This window comes from Mirounga angustirostris, unplaced genomic scaffold, assembly GCF_029215605.1.
Source record: "Mirounga angustirostris isolate CCGP_5_RB_7025 unplaced genomic scaffold, mMirAng1.0.hap1 SCAF_17, whole genome shotgun sequence".
In the NCBI taxonomy this organism is placed as follows: domain Eukaryota; kingdom Metazoa; phylum Chordata; class Mammalia; order Carnivora; family Phocidae; genus Mirounga; species Mirounga angustirostris.
In genome coordinates, this window is record NW_026991725.1 from 48,319,458 (window position 1) to 48,328,843 (window position 9,386).

Sequence of the window (9,386 nt, forward strand, 5' to 3'; positions counted from 1 at the left end):
CCAAGCTCAGATTTCTCTTCCTTCTGATCTTGCTCAAAAGCAGGTAGAAAGAAGAGTGGCAGGATGCAGGGAGGCTGAACCTACACACTCCCAACTTTCTGGGTTGGCGACAGGCCCCCTGTGCACTTGGCCATCCTCCTTTGGTTTGGTTTATTTTTTTCTTTTCTTTCTGCTGGGCAGAGAGGGGTCACGGTCCTCTCTCAGCTGGCTGATGTCACCTCATCTTTGGGCCAACCACTGTTTTGTGCACTTAGTACGTGGAGAAGCAAGCTTTGGAACCCATTTGTTCGGCAGCCCATGGCGGAGGGCAAGGGGAGACATTAGGAGAATTGGGTACGGGGCTCTGGTAATTCAGAGCAGAGATGAGTGAGAATCCTGACTCCCAGACCAGGGCTCCTTCTTCCCGGCTTTGCTTGGGGGACCGGAGGCTGGTCCAGGCAGGGGGATCAGGAGCTGGTGGCTCGAGTCAGATGCCCCAGGAAGAGCCAGCTTATTTTGTAGCCATGCATACATCAGATCACCCAGGAAGCTTACGGGAATAGATATAGATCACATCACAGGCCTGAGACCTACCCCAGACCATTACGTCGGAAGACGCTAGACCTGGACACCAGCAGTTTATAACCCTTGCCTCGGATTTCTCACATCAGCAGGACTGAGCACCCCCTGTGTACCCAAGGCTCAGGGCATGCAGTCCTGGAAGAACCAGTCTTTATTATTTGGAGCGAATTAGAAGACAGGGGGCACCAAAGCCACCCTTTACCCTGCGTGTACTCTGAGACTGGCCTCTGGACACTGCACGAGGGGCTGGCTGTCTTCCTCACCCTTCACATTGGCGGGTCAGCTGCTCCCATGAACACCCTCAAACTTGTGCCCACCACTCAAGGGCTGGTCTAATGTTGGTCCGTCTGTCTTCATTTCAGGCTTGTGCCATCACCCTGGCGGGTAAACATGTCACCTGTGACCTGAGTCTGGGGCTCCGAAGGAGATCCGGGCTGGAGGTGTGAACCTCAGAAATCCTGCCGCCTGGGCCTGGAAGGAGACAGTGAAGTCCCCGCGGTGGCTTTGGGGGAATCCCCAATATTTATTTGGGTCTCTTGGAATCCCAGGGGTGGGCTTCCTGTGCTGCCCTTGGAGCTATACCTGATTCCGGTGCTTGGGAGGGCTGGGGCCTCATCTGCTTGGGAGGGTGAGCCTCCAACCTCTGGCCAGGACAGGCTCTGGGGGCTGGGGCATCGTGTCCACCGTGGCTCCCCACTTTGAATCCCGCCCAGCCTCAGGCTCATCGGCACCTGGCCGGCCTCACCTGGGCTGGAGGGGTACAGGGAAGAAGGGGATTCTGGCCAGGGCACAGATGAGGAGAGCCAGCGGAGGTGGCCCTCTGGGGTGGCGGGATGGGAAAGATTTCAGGGGGCTCTGAGGGAAGAAGGGGAGAGAAGGTGGGAGCGGGGAGGGTCATGGGATCAAGGAAGGGAAATGGCCAGCCGCTCTCTTCCCCCACATTCCTCCCGGAATTTTTGTCGTTCCCTTGGTTATAGAAGAATAGCAATTAGCAAATTCAGTAGAAAGCGCCAGAAATGGAGATTGTTTGCGCATTCGGGGGCCAACATGCGTTAGTGAAGGAATGTGACCAGAACTATATATAACCCCTCTCTCGGCCCACCCACCTGTCCGGCGGAGTGAGCGATGGTCTGTTTGTTCTGGGCTGGTATGTAGCTCATTTCACTCTGGGAGCCCACCATCTGGGCCCGAGCCTCGCAGCCAGTAGCGCTCGGTGACCATATATGGCAAAATGATATATGTGATAAAAAGAAGCCAAATTCTCCAGTTGCGTCAGCCCCCAGAGCATGCAGCCTGCGGGGCTCGAAACCCCTCCCAGGCCGCCTCCCTGCCGCCCGCCCCCCACCCGGGCTCCGGAAACCCCAGGGGCTCAGCGATTGGCTGGGGATGCGGTGGGGGGCCCAGGGGGCGGGGCCTCCGTGCCTCGCCCCACCGGCTCAGGCCTGGACAGACTTGGCCGCCTTGTTTGCGGGGGTGGGGTGGGGGTGCGGTGGGGTGGAGGATGCTTAGGGGAGGCTCCGAGCTGCTGCAGTGTGTTTGATCCTGGCCCTAAACCCGGAAGATTAGAAGTGGACTGATAAACCCACATTCTTTCCGGAAAACTGCCTAGTGTCATGCCAGCGCGTATGTGGGTAACGGGGCAGGGGGCACAGTCACCCCCAATGCCAAGGAGATCAGGAACCCTCATTCCTCAGACAGCTCTGCAATTCCCTTGATCTTAACCCACCGGGAGAAAGTTGAGGCTAGGTTGTTTAGCTGGGGGAAAGAAAACAAAAAAAATTTTTTTAACCTTCTCTAATTCTTTCTTCCCCTCTGTCCTGTCTGCAGAACCAAACCTCACCGCTCGGCTCACCCCGGGACCCTGAGTTCCCACTCTGGGCCAGGCGCTAGTGCTGGGTGCTGGGGGAAGGTGACCAGCGCAGGGGAGGGCCTGGCCCTCCAGCAGCTCGCCCCGGGGGGCAGAGATGAGTCCTTGGCCATTGCTGTCAGGGGACAGCCCAAACACGGGGGCCCGAGGAGGGTCCTGGGAGGAGGTGACACAGGATTACACTAGTTTGCCTAATAGTGGCTGGGGAATGTGCGCAGAGACGCATGCTCATGCCCACCCGTTGGCCCGTCACATAAGCAATGAAATGTAGCAGAAGGGAAGAAGGGGACAATGAAGTACAAGCGAGAACCAGGGAGAGAAGGCAGGCCTGGGGAAGGAACAAGGCCAGGAAGCCGGGCGCGTGGGCGGTGGAGCCGAGGTTCTTGGAAGGGGACAGACATTCTAGCAAGGTCCTCCGGGCTCCCCTTGGGGAAGGCACAGACGGGAATGGAGACAGCTGGTCAGCAGAGGTGGCGAGGGGTGGGGGGCGCTGAGGAGAGACTATAGTAGCCAGCCTCCCACCACTGACCGGCTCAGCTCAGGATGTGTGTGTCTGTGTGTGGGCAGGTGGGGGGGGTAGGGTCAACCCCCACTTTCTGATAGCCTCCACTCCTGGCCCTCCTGTAGCTCCCCTTCTCTGAGCTACTGCAGGAGGTCCCTAAGAAGCTGCTCTGTGTGGCCCCGCAGGAAAATAGGGTCTGGGGGCCCTGCCTGGCTTTCTGCCCTCCAGGGTGCATACACTGGACCAGATGCGTCCCTGGACATCCTAGAAGGCATGAGAGCCTGTCCTGAGGGGTGAATGTCATCACTGATCATGCCTTCAGAGACCCGTGTCCCCTGAGCATTTGGAGAGGAGGATAAGATTTTAGGGTATGGTTCAATTGTCGCTTCCTGCAGGAAGCCCTCCTTGGCTTCCCGGGGCTAGGCCCGGCCCCCTCCTCTGTGCTCATTCAGATATCACAGCAGTTGGATATGCCCAGCGGGAACAAGGGGCAAAGCTCAGGGTCTCTGATGACCCAGACTGGAAGTCACACATCATCACCTCCACTGTATTCTGTTGGCCTCAACGGGTAACCCTGATAGGATATGGGAGGGGACTACACAAGGGCATGATTACCAGGAAGTGAGGATCTTTAAAGGCCATCTTAGAGGCTGGTTACCATAGTCACCCAGTCTGGGGTAATTTGTTATGCAGCCATGGATAAGGAAGCCAAGCGGTGGATGCCCTCGCAAGCGGACTTGGGCCCAGGGTGACAGGCAGATAAGGTTGGGCGGGACTAAACTCTGGGTCTCTCTATTAGACAGGATTCTTCCCATTGCCAGAGGAAAAAGAAATTCACTTTGCGGTGAAGTAGAGAAGGAAATTTGTTGGCTTCCATAACAGAAAAGCCCAGAGAAATAGTACTGGTTTCAGGAGTAGCCAAAACCAAGATTTTATGAGAAAGCACACGATGAATTGCCAGATGGTGGGCATGGGCAGGTCAGAGGGGTTTGGAGGAGGAAGAGGTCAGTCCAAGAGAGAATGATGGGTCTTGGAGGTTCACTGCACTATTCTGTCCATTTCTGCATATGTGTGTGTTCAAATGTCTACAACAAAAGTGAAAAACAGCCACAAAAAATCAGAATGGGGATGCCTCCTACGAGGGTATCACTTTGTGGGTCTTTCTTTGCACACGCACGTTCAACCCCCTCATGTGCACATCACAACACTCTCCAAGCACAGAGTGATTCTCCGCATCAAGTTGCCCCAGAGACATAACAGGACACACACCCTCCTTCTCCAAAGTCTCCAAGACTTTCCTGATGACTGACCCTCTGCGATGGCTCTCTTCCTGTTACGGGAAGTCCATTTCCCTCTGACCCCCCATATCTGTTGCATCTATTTGCTGCTATCCAATAATCGGTTCAGATCGAGGGCACCAGCCTTGCTGAAGAGATTGGGCCACTCGGCTTCTTTGGATGCAGGGATCGATTCTGAGGACAAGGATGGCGTCTGTCGTATTGACTGCGCTATGTGCGGTGCTCAGGACCAGGCTTGGTACACAGCAGATGCTCCATAAATATTTGTTGAACGAATGAAATAATTTCAAGAAAAATGGAGTTGGAAGGACACAGAAGGTCCAGAACTAGAACTGGAAGGCAGAACAGAAGCAACCCCAGGGACCACCAAGGCGGTGTTGCAGACTTTCTCCCTCCCACCGCTGCTCACTATATATTCCCTCCAACCTACAGCCTCTCCCCAGCTTCCTCTGCAGCATCCTCCACTGCCGATTCTCAAACCCCGCCTTCCAGGAACCCCATAACTTCCCTGACCCCCTTCTCTAGTTGTCCACATCCTCATCTTACACGACCCCTCAATCACGTTGGAAGTAGTTGACCCAACTGTTCATGAACTCATCTGGTCCCTCTCCCACCCCTCCATCTCAGCCTCTTTCATGGGCTCATCCCCTCTCTCAGGCTGGTGGCATTTCTCAAGGCCAGGCCCCAAGGCCCCTGTGTTGTCCACTCTGTCCTCTCTCCCTGGGCAGCTCATTCACATTAGGTATTTATGATTCCTGGGATGGTCACCGTCCCTTCTCCTCCCCTGCTGAGAACATGTTAGGACTTCTCCATCTCCTTGGGACATGGTCGTGAACATGAGCACAAGTGAAGTATGACATCTCTGGGCAGAAGGTTTAAGGATCACTATGCAGGGACACCTGGGTGGCTTGGCCCATTGGGTGTCAGACTCTTGATTTCGGCTCAGGTCATGATCTTGGGGTTACGAGATCAAGCCCCACATTGGGCTCCGTGCTGGGTGTGGAGCCTGCTTAAGATTCTCTCTTCCTCTCCCTCTGCCTCTCCCCACCCCAACTGCTCACATGCTCTCTCTCTCCAAAAAAAAAAAAAAAAAAAAAAAGAATCAATATGCAATTTACCATTTCTCTGTCTTAATCCTAGTGAAAGCATGTGTCAAGATGGATGTTTCATCAGCCTGGTCCCTGAGTGTCTATGACAAGCAAAGCCTTCCTGATGACCTCTTTTGGATAGATGGGATAGTAAGAAATAAATCTTACTGAATTGAGATATGGAGATCTGGATTCTATCCACCCAACCATCTGTCCACCCATCCGTCCATCTATCTACTTATAATGTCTTCATTAAGTTTTGGTGTCAGGGTGTTGCTGGCCTCATAAAATGAATTGGAACGTGTCCCCTCCTGTTCTATTTTTTTCTGATAGTTAGTGTAATTTTAGTGTTATTTCTTCCTTAAATATTTGATAGAACTCACCAGTAAAACTATCTGGGCTTAGAGGTGTTTGTTTGTTTGGTTTGGTTTTGTGGGAAAGGTTTTGACAATGAATTCAGTTTCTTTAACAGATAAAACCACCTGGATTTTCAATTTCATCTTGTATCAATTTTGGTAAGTTGTAAATGGTTAAGCAATTTGTCCCCTTATCTATGTTGTCAAATTTATTGGCATGAGGTTGTTCACAATGCTTTCTTATTGTTCTGTTGTCTCATTTTTATTATAGGCTCTCTGATGATATCTTCTCTTTTATTTCTTATATTCATAATTTATTCTCCCTCTCTGTCCTTAATCAATCTGGTTAGGAATTTACCAATTTTCTTGATATTTTCAGTGACTCAACTTTTGGCTTTGTTACTTTTCTGTTATCTGTTTTCTGCATCACAAATGTTTGCTCTTATCATTATGTCCTTTCTTCCTTCTACTGACTGTGAGTTGACTTTGCTCTTCTTCCTCTAGCTTGAAATGGAATCTCAGACCATTGATTTTATATCTTTCATCTTTTCTACTTAAACTAAATACTTTCCCTTAAGCACTCCTTGAGCTGTATACTACAATTTTTTTTTTTTTAAGATTTTATTTGACAGAGAGAGAGAGACAGCGAGAGAGGGAACACAAGCAAGGGGAGTGGGAGAGGGAGAAGCAGGCTTCCCGCAGAGCAGGGAGCCCGATGTGGGACTCGATCCCAGGACCCCGGGATCATGACCTGAGCCGAAGGCAGACGCTTAACGCCTGAGCCACCCAGCCGCCCCTCCCTGTACACTACAAATTTTGATGGATTATATTTTCACTTATCATTCAGCTCAAAATATTTATTTCCTAATTTTCCTTGTCTTAAAAACAAGAGGCTCCAAACGGAGCCACTTGTGCTAAGCCCAAAGTCACCAAACCGAGATCTTATTTAATTATAGTCTTGGTTCTCTCAGAAATGGAATCTTGAACCAGTCAAGAATCACCTGATCGACACTAGTTGGGTCATCTGCCTGGTAGACCCCAGCCATTCATTAAAGGAACTTCCTTTCTTCTGCTCTCCTCTGTGTATAAAAGTCTTTCCTCAGAGCTCTTTTCTATCTGCGAAATGGGATGCTGCCCGATTCATGAACTGTTGACTGAAGCCAATACAGTCTTTCAAATGTAGTCGGTTGAATTGTGTTTTTCAACAAGAGGCAGATGCCCAGATGATGTGAAGGGGGCAGGGTGAGGGTGGGGAGCCTATGAAAGGAGAGAGGGAAGGACGAGCTTCGGACCACACTGCAGCCTCGAGGGTGTCCCCACCAGCAGGGTGGGCCAGCTGCAGAGTCCCCACTATGCTCGGTCATTGGCTAGGAGCTATCTGGGGAGGGAGTAGCCTTGGTGTGAACACTGGGGTTGATCTGAAGGTGTGGCAGTTGGGGGCTCTCAGCCAACTGCGTTCTTTGCAAGAGGGCCTCTTGAAGGGACTAGTCCCCCTCCATGGACACATGCCTTCCTAAACTGGATCACGGTCCTTTTTTTTTTTTAATTTAATTTAAATTCAATTAATTAACATATAGTGTAACATTAGTTTCAGAGGTAGAGTTCAGTGATTCATCAGTTGCATATAACATCCAGTGCTCAGTACATCAAGTGTCTTCCTTCATGCCCATCATCCAGTTACCCCATCCCCCTATTCCCCTCCCCCTCCCCTCTAGCAACCCTCAGTGTGTTTCCTACAGTTTTTTTTCTCAGATTTTATTTATTTATCCGAGAGAGAGAGAGCATAAGCAGAGGGGGGAGGGGTAGAGGGAGAAGCAGGCTCCCCGCTGAGCAGGGAGCCCCATGAGGGACTCGATCCCAGGACCCCAGCATCATGACCTGAGCCAAAGGCAGACGCTTAACCAACTGAGCCACCCAGGCACCCTGTCTCCTAGAGTTGAGAGTCTCTTATGGTTCGTCTCTGATTTCGTCTGATTTTATTTCCCCCTCTTCCCCTATGCTCCTGTTTTGTTCCTTAAATTCTACATATGAGTGAAATCATACGGTATTTGTCTTTCTCTGACTTAGTTCGCTTAGCATAATACCCTCTAGTTCCATCCATGTCGTTGCAGATGAAAGATTTCATTCTTTTTGATGGCTGAGTGATATTCCATTGTGTATATGAACCACATCTTCTTTATCCATTCATCTGTCGATGGACATCTGGGCTCTTTCCATAGTTTGGCAAGGATCACAGACCTCTGATACCGTCATAGAACCATGTTCTTTCCCTTCAGGGAACTTACTTCTGTTGAAACTAAACCACTTGTGAGCATTATTTTTGTTTAAGGTTTGTCTCTCTTTGAGAACAAGGGCAATAGATTCGTTTGCCACTGTGTCTCCCATGCAGGGCCCTGTCTTCAGTCAGTGCCTGGGAGGGAAACAAGTGATGAATAATCCAGTCTCTCAGAATTCCCCAGGAGCAGGCTGGACACCTGGGGGCTATGTTGGCGAGGGCAGATGTGCAGTACAAATCTGCATGCACAGTGCATATTTCTAGAATGGACATCTCGGAACCTCCACGAGTCTCTGTGTATCTTCCTTGAAAAGGGGACCTCCACCTGACTGGCTCCAGAGACTGGTCCCAGTTGTGAAGAGCAGCATAGATGTCTGTGAGTCCCCATCCGCCAGAACCAGCCACGAGTCCTTACACCTGATTTTATATACACATACTGTGTCCCCTTACCATCCCCTCTCCTTCCCCCCAACCTACCCTTTGTTCTGTTTTCTCTGAGATGGGTCAGCTGGGACAAAGGCAGCCTCTCGGGGCCAGTAACTCCTTTCTGGAACTTACTAACATGGGATGAAAATGTAGCCGTGTGTTAGGAATGTGGGCTCTTGATTCAGATCCCAACTCCTTCCCTTCCAAAGCAAGTCCTGGGCAAGTCGCTTAACCTCTCTGAGCCTCGTTTTCTCATCTGTAAAATGGAAATAGCGAAATGGCAGAAACCAACGCTGTTTTGAAGGGTAAGCAGAATGTCTGTGGCTCTCTAGTCAGGGCACATCAGTGTTTTAAAGGCTCTGAGCAATCCTGTGGTAAAGAAATCCAGCTGCCCGCAAACTTATTGGACAACAGGTTGACGAAGGCCAAGACCACATGCGACCCTATGTTCCATGGAGAGCAATGCGGGAAACACTGCTCTAGAGGGGTTAGCTTTTATCTTTAGAACGCTGTGGACCTTCAGAACAATTGCCGATGAGATCCAGATGGCTTGGCCTCCTGCAGAATCATTCCGAGTTGAGCTTGGGGGGTCATGCCTCTGGGTTTCACGGAGGGATGCTGGAACTGAAACGTGTCCCACGACCGTTGTTCTCAGGGTTGTGTGGACGACACGGTGTGACACTCCTCTCTTTAATACTAAAGGGACCATTTCTCTAGTAAAGATGGTCACGTTCATAGAGGCATGGATTGTTTTAAGTGGGCTGCACTGTGGGGTTAGAGGCCCACTCTTTCCACTCTGCATTTTAAACAGGGCAAACGGGCTCAGCTACAAAGTCAAGTGACTTGCCCAAAGACATGTGGAGGTGAGGTGTGGAGGTAAGGTGTGGAGGTGAGGGCAGAGCCCAGAGCCAGCTGACTGATGCGTATCACATGGACGGAGCTGGGCTCTGAGGAAGATGGCGTCTCCTTGGCTCCAACGGGCCAAGTGAAACGGGCCAGGGGATTAGGAGGTC